The sequence below is a fragment of the Triticum urartu genome, chromosome 6A (assembly GCF_056163025.1).
Source record: "Triticum urartu cultivar PI428250 chromosome 6A, HENAU_Tu73, whole genome shotgun sequence".
Classification (NCBI taxonomy): domain Eukaryota; kingdom Viridiplantae; phylum Streptophyta; class Magnoliopsida; order Poales; family Poaceae; genus Triticum; species Triticum urartu.
Genome location: NC_141878.1, coordinates 266,487,056 through 266,500,424, shown reverse-complemented (window position 1 = coordinate 266,500,424; position 13,369 = coordinate 266,487,056).

Below are 13,369 nucleotides of genomic sequence, written 5' to 3'. Positions count from 1 at the left end.
TACCTAGCATATTAGGATTATTTAAGCAATTCACCATGCTATTTAAGACTCTCAAAATAATCTAAGTGAAGTATGAGAGATCAATATTTTCTATAAAACAAATCCACCACCGTGCTCTAAAAGATATAAGTGAAGCACTAGAGCTAAACTATATAACTCAAAAGATATAAGTGAAGCACATAGAATATTCTAATAATTTCCGAATCATGTGTGTCTCTGTCAAAAGGTGTGTACAGCAAGGATGATTGTGGTAAATTAACAAATAAAGACTCAAATCATACAAGACGCTCCAAGCAATACACATATCATGTGGTGAATAAAAATATAGCTCCAAGTAAAGTTACCGATAGAAGTAGACGAAAGAGGGGATGCCTTCCGGGGCATCCCCAAGCTTTGGCTTTTAGGTGTCCTTAGATTATCTTGGGGGTGCCATGGGAATCCCCAAGCTTAGGCTCTTGCCACTCCTTGTTCCATAATCCATCAAATCTTTACCCAAAACTTGAAAACTTCAGAACACAAAACTTAAAGTAGAAAATCTTGTGAGCTCTGTTAGTGAAAGAAAACAAAACACCTCTTCAAGGTACTGTAATGAACCCATTCTTTATTTATATTGGTGTCAAACGTACTGTATTCCAACTTCTCTATGGTTTATAAACTATTTTACTAGCCATAGATTCATCAAAATAAGCAAACAACACACGAAAAACAGAATCTGTCAAAAACAGAACAGTCTGTAGTAATCTGTAGCTAGCGCAAGATCTGGAACCCCAAAAATTCTAAAATAAATTGCTGGATGTTAGTAATTTTTCTATTAATCATCTTCAAAAATAATTAACTAAATAGAACTTTCCAAATAAATATGGTAGCAGTTCTCGTGAGCGCTAAAGTTTCTGTTTTTTTACAGCAGTATTAACAAGACTTTCCCCAAGTCTTCCCAACGGTTCTACTTGGCACAAACACTAATTAAACACAAAAAACACAACCAAAATAGAGGCTAGATAAATTATTTATTTATTATTAAATAGGAGCAAAAAGCAAGGAATAAAAATAAAATTGGGTTGCCTCCCAACAAGCGCTATCGTTTAACGCCCCTAGCTAGGCATAAAAAGCAAGGATAGATCTAGGTATTGCCATCTTTGGTAGGCAATCCATAAGTGGCTCTCATAATAGATTCATAAGGTAATTTAATTTTCTTTCTAGGAAAGTGTTCCATGCCTTTCCTTAACGGAAATTGGAATCTAATATTTCCTTCCTTTATATCAATAATTGCACCAATCGTTCTAAGGAAAGGTCTACCAAGAATAATAGGACATGAAGGATTGCAATCTATACCAAGAACGATAAAATATATGGGCACATAATTCCTATTTGCAACAATAAGAACATCATTAATTCTTCCCATAGGTTTCTTAATAGTGGAATCCGCAAGGTGCAAGTTTAGAGAGCAATCATCAAAATCACGGAAACCTAACAAATCACACAAAATCTATGGGATCGTGGAAACACTAGCACCCAAATCACACAAAGAATAACATTCATGATCTTTAATTTTAATTTTAATAGTTGGTTCCCACTCATCATAAAGTTTTCTAGGGATAGAAACTTCCAACTCAAGTTTTTCTTCATAAGATTGCATCAAAGCATCAACGATATGTTTGGTAAAAGCTTTATTTTGGCTATAAGCATGAGGAGAATTTAGCACGAATTGCAACAAGGAAATACAATCTATCAAAGAGCAATTATCATAATTAAATTCCTTGAAATCCAAAATAGTAGGTTCATTAACATCTAGAGTTTTGATCTCTTCAATCCCACTTTTATCAAATTTAGCATCAGTAAGAGGAGCAATCGGAGTGCTAATAAAATCATTGTTGTTGGTATTGGTAAAGTCACACAATTTAGTGTTATCTTGAGCCATCGTGACAAACAAGCAATCCAACACATAAGCAAACGAGGAACGGGCAAAATAGGCAAATAGAAAAGAGAGGGAGGATAGAGAGAGAGGGCGAATAAAGCGGCAAGGGTGATGTGGGGGAGAGGAAAACGAGAGGCAAATGGCAAATAATGTAATGCGGGAGATAAGGGTTTGTGATGGGTACTTGGTGTGTTGACTTTTGCATAGACCTCCCCGGCAACGGCGCCAGAAATCCTTCTTGCTACCTCTTGAGCACTTGCGTTGGTTTTCCCTTGAAGAGGAAAGGGTGGTGCAACAAAGTAGCGTAAGTATTTCCCTCAGTTTTTGAGAACCAAGGTATCAATCCAGTAGGAGGCTACGCGCCAGTCCCTCGCACCTACACAAAACAAATAAATCCTCACAACCAACGCGATAAGGGGTTGTCAATCCCTACACGGTCACTTACGAGAGTGAGATCTGATAGATATGATAAGATAATATTTTTGGTATTTTTACGATAAAGATGCAAAGTAAAATAAAAGCAATGAAAATAACTAAGTATTGGAAGATTTAATATGATGAAGATAGACCCGGGGGCCATAGGTTTCACTAGTGGCTTCTCTCGAGAGCATAAGTATTTTATGGTGGGTGAACAAATTACTGTTCAGCAATTGACATAATTCAGCATAGTTATGAGAATATCTAGGTATGATCATGTATATAGGCATCACGTCCGAGACAAGTAGACCGACTCCTGCCTGCATCTACTACTATTACTCCACACATCGACCGCTATCCAGCATGCATCTAGAGTATTAAGTTCAAGAGAACAGAGTAACGCTTTAAGCAAGATGACATGATGTAGAGGGATAAATTCATGCAATATGATAAAAAAAACCATCTTGTTATCCTCGATGGCAACAATAAAATACGTGCCTTGCTGCCCCTACTGTCACTGGGAAAGGACACTGCAAGATTGAACCCAAAGCTAAGCACTTCTCCCATTGCAAGAAAGATCAATCTAGCAGGCAAAACCAAACTGATAATTCAAAGAGACTTGCAAAGATAACCAATCATACATAAAAGAATTCAGAGAATATTCAAATATTGTTCATAGATAAACTTGTTCATAAACCCACAATTCATCGGTCTCAATAAACACACCGCAAAAGAACATTACATCGAATAGATCTCCACAAGAGAGGGGGAGAACTCTGTATTGAGATCCAAAAAGAGAGAAGAAGCCATCTTGCTAATAACTATGGACCCGAAGGTCTGAGGTAAACTACTCACACTTCATCGGAGAGGCTATGGTGTTGATGTAGAAGCCCTCCGTGATCGATGCCCCCTCCGGCGGAGCTCCAAAACAAGCCCCAAGATGGGATCTCGTGGATACAAAAATTTACGGCGGTGGAATTAGGGTTTTGGCTCCGTATCTGATCGTTTGGGGGTACGTAGGTACATATAGGAGGAAGAAGTATGTCAGTGGAGCAACAGGGGGCCCACGAGGGTGGAGGGCGCGCTTGGGGGGGGGGGGGGTAGGCGCAGCCCCTACCTCATGGCCTCCCTGTTGGTTGCTTGATGTAGGGTCCAAGTCTCCTGGATCATGTTCGTTGAGAAAATCACGTTCCCGAAGGTTTCATTCCGTTTGGACTCCGTTTGATATTACTTTTCTTTGAAACCCTAAAATTGGCAAAAAACAGCAATTCTGGGTCGGGCCTCCGGTTAATAGGTTAGTCCCAAAAATAATATAAAGTGTATAATAAAGCCCAATAATGTCCAAAACATTAGATAATATAGCATGGAGCAATCAAAAATTATAGATACGTTGGAGACGTATGAGTCGTTCGAAGAGGGCCGGACGTCCGGAGCCTGGAGGTCGTCGGACGTCTGGCCCAGGCCGGTCGTCTGGAGCCTGTAGCTTCCTCTTCATCACTTCTTCTTCTCCGTCTGCACGTCCATCGTCCTATTCTTCTTCTCCTTGCTCCTTAGCTTCTCCATGGTACCTGAGCATGCACAAAGTATTTGTATGAGGTAGTAGCCATGTCTCATGTGTATCAAAGTGGAAATGTGAGAGGAGAGATGTCACCTCAGTTTCAAGAGCTCTTGCACGTGCTCATGTCATGGGTCCAAGAGCTGTCATAGGAGATGTAGTTGGGTCCATGGGGATGGTCTTGGGATGCTCTGCATCATCTCCCTTCCCTTGGGGAAGATTCGTCCTCGGATCAAATTCTTCATCACCATGGAAGGGAGAGAGATCTTTGACATTGAAGATGTCGCTCACGTTGTACTTGTCGCGTGGGAGGTCGATCTTGTAAGCGTTGTCGTTGTATCGTGTGAGCACCTTGAAAGGTCCATCCGCTCGTGGTCGCAGCTTGGAATTGCGTTCTTGTGGAAAGCGATCCTTGCGAAGGTGTAGCCACACGAGATCACCAATGTTGAAGACCATAGGTTGCTTGTTGACGTTGAGCTTGGTCGCAAGGCATTGAACTTGGCGCTCGATGGTGTTTCTTGTATCTTCATGCACCTTCTTGAGATGTGTCGCACATGCACTTGCGTCCAAATTGATGCGCTCTTGGAGTGGTAGAGGGAGAATGTCTAATGGCGACAAAGGATTGAAGCCATAGACGACCTCGAAGGGGGACTTGCCGGTTGTTGAATGTCTTGCTCGGTTATAGGCAAACTCGGCGATAGGTAGGCACTCCTCCCACTCCTTGATGTTCTTCTTGATGAGTACCCCAAGTAGAGCGGAGAGTGTGCGGTTCGTAACTTCCGTTTGGTCATCGGTTTGTGGATGATATGCCGTAGAGAAGAGGAGCGTGATTCCTTGCTTGGCGCATAGGGTCTTCCAAAAGTAGCTAAGGAACTTGACGTCGCGGTCCGAGACAATCGTCTTGGGCACTACATGTAGACACAATATTTCCCTACAAAAGAGATTAGCAACATGTGAAGCATCGTCTATCTTGTTGCAAGGAATAAAATGTGCCATTTTTGAGAAATGGTCCACAATGACAAATATCGAATCTTTCCCATTTCGAGTCCTAGGGAAACCAAGTACAAAGTCCATGCTAATGTCTTCCCATGGTTGGTATGGAATTGGTAGAGGCATATAAAGGCCATGAGATTGAGCTTTGGACTTAGCTTTGTGACATGTAGAGCATCGGTTGGTGAAGCGATTGACGTCACGAAACATCTTGGGCCAAAAGTAGTTCTTCGAGAGCGTAGCGAACGTCTTGTCGCATCCGAAATGGCCCATTAAGCCTCCTCCATGAGATTCTTGCAAAAGCAATAAAGGAAGAGAAGACTCAGGGATGCAAAGATTGTTAGCTCTCATAAGATATCCATCTTTGATGTAATAGCGTTCCCAAGAGGTGTGCGACAAACACTTGGCATAAGGAGTAGCAAAAGTTGCATCATGCTCATACAAGTCTTTGATATGCTCAAAACCAATGACATCCAATTCAAGTTGAGTAACAAGCATGCATATGCGAGAAAGTGCATCTGCTACAATGTTTTCTTTGCCCTTAATGTACTTGATGACATAAGGAAAGGACTCAATAAATTCACTCATTTAGCATGACGCTTGTTCAACTTGGTTTGGCCCTTAAGATACTTGAGCGTTTCATGATCGGTATGAATGATAAACTCAGGGGGACGAAGGTAATGTTCCCATTCATGCAAAAGCGCACTAAAGCATATAACTCTTTGTCATGGATGGGGTAATTGAGTTGCGCTCCGGAAAGTTTCTCACTAAAGTAGGCTATGGGGCGCTTCTCTTGTGTTAACACACCTCCTATGCCATTACCACTAGCATCGCAATGAATCTCAAAAGGCTTGTCGAAGTTGGGTAAAGCAAGCACGGGAGCATGAGTAAGCAAATTCTTAAGCTCATTGAATGCGGTATCTTGGGATGGTCCCCAAACAAAGGGCGCATTCTTCTTGCTCAAAGCATGCAAAGGAGAAGCAATGGTGCTAAAATCCTTCACAAAGCGACGATAGAAACCCGCAAGGCCAAGAAAACTACGCACTTGATGCAAATTGGTTGGTTGTGGCCAAGTCTTGATAGCATTGATCTTGGACTCATCAACATGAACACCCGTAGAGGAAACAACAAAACCCAAGAAAACGAGCTTGTCAACGCCAAAAAGGCATTTCTCCATAGTAGCATAGAGGTGTTCTTTCCGAAGAGTTTGCAAAACGGTTCGAACATGGGTGACATGATCTTTAAGAGATTTGCTAAAAACAAGGATATCATCAAAGTATACCACAACAAATATACTAATGTAAGGGCGGAAAACATGATTCATAAGACGCATAAAAGTACCCGGTGCTTCTGAGAGACCCATAGGCATGACTAGCCACTCATACAAGCCAAACTTGGTTTTGAAAGCGGTTTTCCATTCATCACCCTCTTGTATGCGGATTTGATAGTAACCACTCTTGAGATCAATTTTAGAAAATATAGTGGCACCACTAAGCTCATCAAGCATATCATCTAGGCGTGGAATGGGATACCTATAGCGAACGGTGATAGCATTGATAGGTCTACAATCGGAGCACATGCGAAAGCTACCATCACGTTTTGGCACAAGAATGACCAGGACGGCACAAGGGCTCAAACTTTCACACACATGTCCATGGTCTATGAGATGCTTTACTTGCCTTTGTATTTCTTTAGTTTCTTCGGGGTTGACGCGGTAGGGAGCTTTGTTCGGAAGCGGTGCTCCGGGGATGAGGTCGATGCGGTGCTCAATGCCTCGTAGTGGAGGTAGTCCCGAAGGTAGCTCATCGGGAAAAACATCGTGAAATTCCTGCAAAAGAGAAGACAACACTAGGGGAAGAGTATGAGAAGTGTTAGTTTGTGGTGCATTGTCCTTGCACACGACGACGTAGTGTAGGACACTAGATGGGTTCTCACACACTCCTCTTATCTCACTTTTGGTGGCAAATAGGACTAGGTTCTTCTTTTCTCTCATCGTGGAGGTGTTCGATTTGGGCTTGTGGCGCTCACTCTCTTTTTGGTGGCTCGCTCTCTCACTATGATCTCCACGATGGGTGGCTTGCTTATCGGCGATCACTTGACTTGGCGACATTGGACGGAGGACATACTCCTTGCCCTTCATCTTGAAGATGTAGTGGTTCGTTCGGCCGTTGTGGATGACTCCTCTATCGAATTGCCATGGGCTTCCAAGGAGAAGATGGCAAACGGTCATTGGAACGACATCGCACTCCAAGGTGTCTTCGTAGGCGCCAATTTTGAAGGGGACTTGTACTCGGTGCTCGACATGGATGGTTCCGGAGTCGCTAAGCCATTGCAGTTTGTATGGATGTGGATGCTTCGTCTTGGACAATTGGAGCTTGAAGAAAAGTTCTTCACTTGCGAGATTATGACAACTCCCTCCATCGATGATGAATTTGACGGATCTTCCATTGATTCCGGCCTTGGTGTGGAATATGTGGCATCGTTGGTCTTCTTCTTGGTGATGTTGGAGAGTCAAGACCTTGGAGACAACAAGGGCGGGACTTGAATCTTCATCGCAAAAGAGTTGTTCCTCTTCATCGTTCACTTGCCGGTGCATGGCGACTTGCTCAATGGCTTCCATTTCTTCTTCACTCATTCAGTCGTAAGTGCCGTCGTCGTTGAGGATCATGGTCCGCTTGTTGGTGCACTCATAGGACTTGTGGCCTCGGCCTCCACATGTGAAGCATTTGAAGGAACTTGTCTTGACGGTCTCATCGGTTGGGGTTGATGATGGTGAAGCTCTCGGCTTGAAGTTGCTTGTAGTAGGACGACTTGGAGTTGACGAAGCTTTCTTGGAACTCAACTTGTCGATGGTGCTAGTAGAAGGCTTGGTAGTCAGTGTTGGAGTCGTTGAAGCTTGGTTGTTGGAGAAGCCGTAGGAATTGGATGAGAACTTGGCATACTTGAAATCATCTTGCACTTGGCGTTCCGCTTTGGTAGCTTGGTGCACTAGCTCGATGAGATTTGAGTATGGTTGGAAGTCGGTGATCTTCTTGATGGGATGATTGAGTCCATTCAAGAAACGTGCCATAGTTTGCTCATCATCTTTCGTGAGGTTAGCTCTTATCATGGCAATCTCCATCTCCTTGTAGTACTCTTCAACGCTCTTGGTTCCTTGCTTGAGTAGTTGGAGTTTCTTAAAGAGGTCGCGGTTGTAGTAGGTAGGCACGAAGTGTGCTCTCATGACATCCTTCATTTGTGCCCAAGTGGTGATGGGTGGTTCACCTCTTGCCTCACGACGCTCGATGACTTGTTCCCATCAAATGAGGACATAGTCTTGGAACTCAAGGGATGCCATCGCGATCTTCTTCTCTTCTTCATAATTGCTCAAACGGAAGATCTTGTCAACTTTCAATGCCCATGAAAGGTACTCTTCGGGATCGTTGCTTCCATTGAACTTGGGCATGGTGAACTTGAGCTTGCCATAGCATTTCTCTTAATTGTGTTGGGGTCGGGGATGATGACGCTCGTGTTGTAGTTGATTGTCAAGCTCGTGTCGCTCTTGGTGAGGATGGTTGTCAACCTCATGTTGCTCTTGTTGTGGAGGATTTCCATTGTCTTCATGCTCTTGATGAACTTGATGCTCTTGGCGAGCTTGAAATCTCCGTTCTTGAATTTCTTCGCGAAATGCTTCTTCTTGTTCTCGAGCTTGTCAGCCTCGGTTGGCTACGGCTCTACTTGAATCTTGGAGGGCTTGTTGCGCCGCAAGTGCTTGAGCTTCACGGAGTTGTTCTTCTTGGCATTGTGCCTCGGCGTCTTGTGCAACTTGGTGTAGACACGCTCGCTCTTCCTCTTCATGTTGGCGTTGTCGTTGCCGTTCACGTGCTAGCGCAAAGGCCTCTTGAGTTTGACGTCGTCGGCGCTCTTGAGAGTCGGTGTCGCATAGGGGATTGAGGCTTGCTTGACGATCGTTGCGCGCGGCTCGGCGAAGAGTGTTCGATGTCGATGTACTTGAGCCGGAGAGTGTGAAGTCGGAGTGTCGGCTTGAGCGAGTCCTTGTTGATGAAGACGAAGTGGAAGAAGAGCGGTTGAGCAACAAAGCGCGAATTTCGTCCATCCTTGCGTCATTCTCTTGCTTGTGATCGTCGAGCTTGTGGTCGAAGTAGTCCCTTGTACGTTGCTCAGAGAGTCGCAAGTTGGTGGCGAGGTCGTCGATGCGTTCACTCATAGCTTGTTGCTCTAGATGCAAAGCACGTTGTGCACCAAAGAGGTGACTCTTGGTGACGAAGGAGTTCATGTCGTCGTCTTGCTCCACGAAGAGTGGGTTGGTAGAAGTACTTGTCCTATCCATCATTCCAAGATAAATGTGAGTGGTAGAAAGAGAAGAACGAATACCAAATGTACCTTGACCGAAGTTGAAAGTGGATCGAGGATCACTCCAATGTAGGACAAGGAAATAGCACAATTGGTACTAGCTCTTGTCGGTTTCTCACACCTACACAAGTAAAATCTTTTGGTGGAGCTTGGTTAGGATGGTGGCACAAAATTTGATGCAATTGTAAGTGAGCTTCAATAATGTTGGAAAAGATTCGCAAGATGCAATGTAACAAGTAGACCAAGCATATAAGGTACACGGAAACACACACGCAAAAAGATAAGTGTGGTCGTGCAACCAAGGGTGAACCAAAATGTGGAATCCACAAAAATGCTCTTGTTGCACAACACTAGAGAGACGCTAGCACGATTGCACAATAGACGGATACAAGAACTTGTGCACAACCTACTAAGCAAAAATGCAACGACTTCTATCCCAAGCATGCTTTATGTAAGGTGTTTCTATGATATGATCCAAGATGATCGAGTATGACAATCTTAATGTTGTATGATGCTATGGTTCTTGCTTAAAATCTCTTTTCTTATCTTTCCTCTTTGCTTAAAAGCTTGTTTGGCTCTTTGATAATGGAGCTCTTTTCTTATGCGATGCTTGACGAACCAAGATAGCAATTGTGTATGCGATGACAACTTTGTGACACAAGATGATACCAATATATATGCAACAATGATGTGTGTATGCTTTGGGAAGTATGATCACTAATGTGCACAAGTCTCGTTGCCGGCAATACTCAATGGCTAGTCTCGATGGGTAAGCAACGCAAAGGAGTAAGGCTATGATGGGTATCAATGTAATGGCAAGAGTGATATGTCCAATACCAAGACGAGGTTACCGGTCTTGCTTCCAGTATGGTGTCAAAATGGTGGCACGAATACCAAGGTGTAGTCGAGGTGGTCGTTATTGATGACACGTCCGTGGTGAAGATGAGCGGCGGTGATGTCGATGTCGAACCGTACCTAGATAGCCGAAACACAAAAGGATACGGAACCGCAACTCAAATTCTCAAAGCTTGAAGGGGCAACACGTGTCGGAGTGCAAAACGGTCCAAAAGGTGGTGGTATGTGGAAGTGAGGATGGTGTATAGTGGTAGGAGTGTGTTTGCAGAAATGTGGGGCGGTGGTGTTCACTACACAGAAAAAATTCAGTTTCGTCAGGGTCGGTCGGACGTCCGGGCTGGGCCGGTCGTCCGATCGTCGTCGGACGTCCGGGCTGGGTCGGACGTCCGGTGCCTGGGCGATTTTCGGGCACGGGATGAACAGCTAGGGTTCGAGGTGGAGATGGTGAAAATGGTCAAATCCGGACGATTTTGTGGATGGAAAGGGTGGGAAAGGGGGAAAAAGCTAGATCCGCTCAAAACAAAGCAAATCGACGGATCCAAACCAACAAAATCTCAACACACTAACAAATCACAAAAAAAATTGGGGCTATTTTTGTGGGGAACTTTCGAATTAGGATGAAAAACAACAAAACAAGGCTAGCAACACGACGGGGAGGCTCCAACATCGTGATCAACGTGGCTCATGATACCAAGATGATGTAGGGTAGGAACCCTAGGGGCCGATCTTTCACGAAAGGAGCGGATCCCGTGAAGAACACGAAGAACACGAGGAGGGAAACGAGGGAATCACAAGGGGAAAACACAAGAGGAACACTCAACTAACAAGAACAAGTCTCAAAAGTGCTAGATCCTCGGATACATGGAACGATACACGGTACACGATCAACTAGGGACGATACAATGGTAACGGTCTTCTCCGTGAGGAGGTCTTGATGTTCTTCCCTAAAGAGGGGTCTTGAATCCAAAGGGATCTTCTCCAAAGAGGCCGCGGTCTCTCATGAGAAGTAGATCCGATGTGGATGAGCGTAGCTCTATATCTCAAATTGAGCTAAACCAACGCTAACCCTAGCTAGAAGGAATAGGTGGAGTATTTATAGTCTTAGTGCAAAAGACGGGGGCGAAGGGGTACATGGGCTGCGGCCCAACACGAATCAGCACACAGGCGTCGGACGTCCGGGGGTCACCGGCCGTCCGGAGGCTCGCGAGGATCTGTCGGACGTCCGTAATTTCGGCTCGGGTGTGCTTCGGTCGGACGTCCGGTCGGGGTCGGGCGTCCGGGCGTCGTCGGTCGTCCGAGGGGCTCCGGAAATTCGTAGATTTGGCTTGGGTGCGGGTGCGTCGGTCGTCCGGAGAAGGCCGGACGTCCGGAGCCTGGAGGTCGTCGGACGTCCAGTCCAGGTCGGTCGTCCGGAGCCTGTAGCTTCCTCTTCATCACTTCTTCTTCTCCGTCTTCACGTCCATCTTCCTCTTCTTCTTCTCCTTGCTCCTTAGCTTCTCCGTGGTACCTGAGCATGCACAAAGTATCCGTATGAGGTAGTAGCCATGTCTCATGTGTATCAAAGTGGAAATGTGAGACGAGAGATGTCACCTCGGTTTCAAGAGCTCTTGCACGTGCTTGTGTCATGGGTCCAAGAGGTGTCGTAGGAGATGTAGTTGGGTCCATGGGGATGGTCTTGGGATGCTCCGCATCAATAGGTGAAGGTGATGCTCTAGTCCCACTAGTGGACATTCTTAACATTGATTGCTTGCATGGTGTTGATCCACCTATTACCATGCTTCATGCTAGTGCGACATCCCCATGCGATGATTTACCCATTTATAATGAGTATGATGATTGCCATGTGGAGTCTATTAGTTGTGATGCCATGTTACATAGGATTTCTTGTGCTAATTCTCCCGGTCACATCATGTTTGCCAATCCGCTTGACTTGTCATATGCTATGCATGAGATCAATCATATGTCATATTTACAATCTCTTCATAGTGACTATGCATATTCTATTCAAATAAACCCAATTTGCACATATGGCATAGATGACAAGCCCATGGTTATTGGCATTTGTTTTTCTTGTGATGATATTGATATGCTCCTTTTGCATCATTTATTTCATATGCCATGCCATGACCACCTAGCTTCGGATATGCATTGTTTTGGATGTTGTCCATTTTCTCCATATGATGTTTCCGATATTGCTCATGAGGAGACCCCCATAGTTTCCTCATACATTTTAGGAGATTTTGATCACTCCCATCCATTGCATGATCACAACACTTGTGTGCACCATATGCTCCCCATGAATAAAAATGCTATTGTTGTGCCATATACTTGTATGCTAAATTTGCATCCCCATCATGGTATACACAATAACTATTCTTTCATGATGGATGGTACGTACTTATACCATGCATCAAATTTCTTTGAGCAACGCTTATCTTGTGCTCACTTTCACGTGCACATACACATCATGATGGATGATGTGTACATTTACCACACACACAATTTCTTTCATTTGTGTCTCTTTTGTGTAGGTACCCATGAATTCTTGTCAACCTCGCAATCCCATGAGTTGACAAAACGAGCTCTAGAGAGCAATGATGACTTGGGATCCCATGGATTGTCTTTCCCACCGCTCTCTTCGCGCAAAGACTTCGCGCATTTTTTCTACATGGCCCACACTTGGCTATGGGTTATTGTCCATTATATATCATTTTGCCATCTTGCCATGTTCACTTTGCATGATATGATTATTCTTATGCCTTTGCCATGCATTTGTGACCCATGCTTTGCATTGCACATGATGATTGATTCTACTACTTGTATGTGTATTTGCAAGCTTGATGGAGATATTGCTTGCCATTGCCATGTTTGCTATGATCTTGAGGTAGATGCTTATTCACTTGTCCAACATATTTGCATCACTACCTCACATTTACATGCTTGTCCCCATGATATCTTTGCTTGTGCTCAATTTATGTGCTTATATGCCATGTCACAATCCTTTGTCAAACCATATGCTTTGCATGATGACGACACTTGTTTAGTGAATCATCTCTCGAATGCTTGGTTTTGCACTAACGCTAACCACATTTGTTTTTCCAAGTGTTTGTTGTCTTTGCTCCTTTTGAAGTAATCCCAAGATGGTGCGACATTGGAGAGTGCCCATTTCAAGCTTCAAGATGATGAGAACTTGGTGATCGACCACTCTTACACGGCGACGCCATCTCTTTCCCATGGTGATTTGGTTTTCGATCCAAGGTCGGATCTTTCCCAAGGGAGGGGAG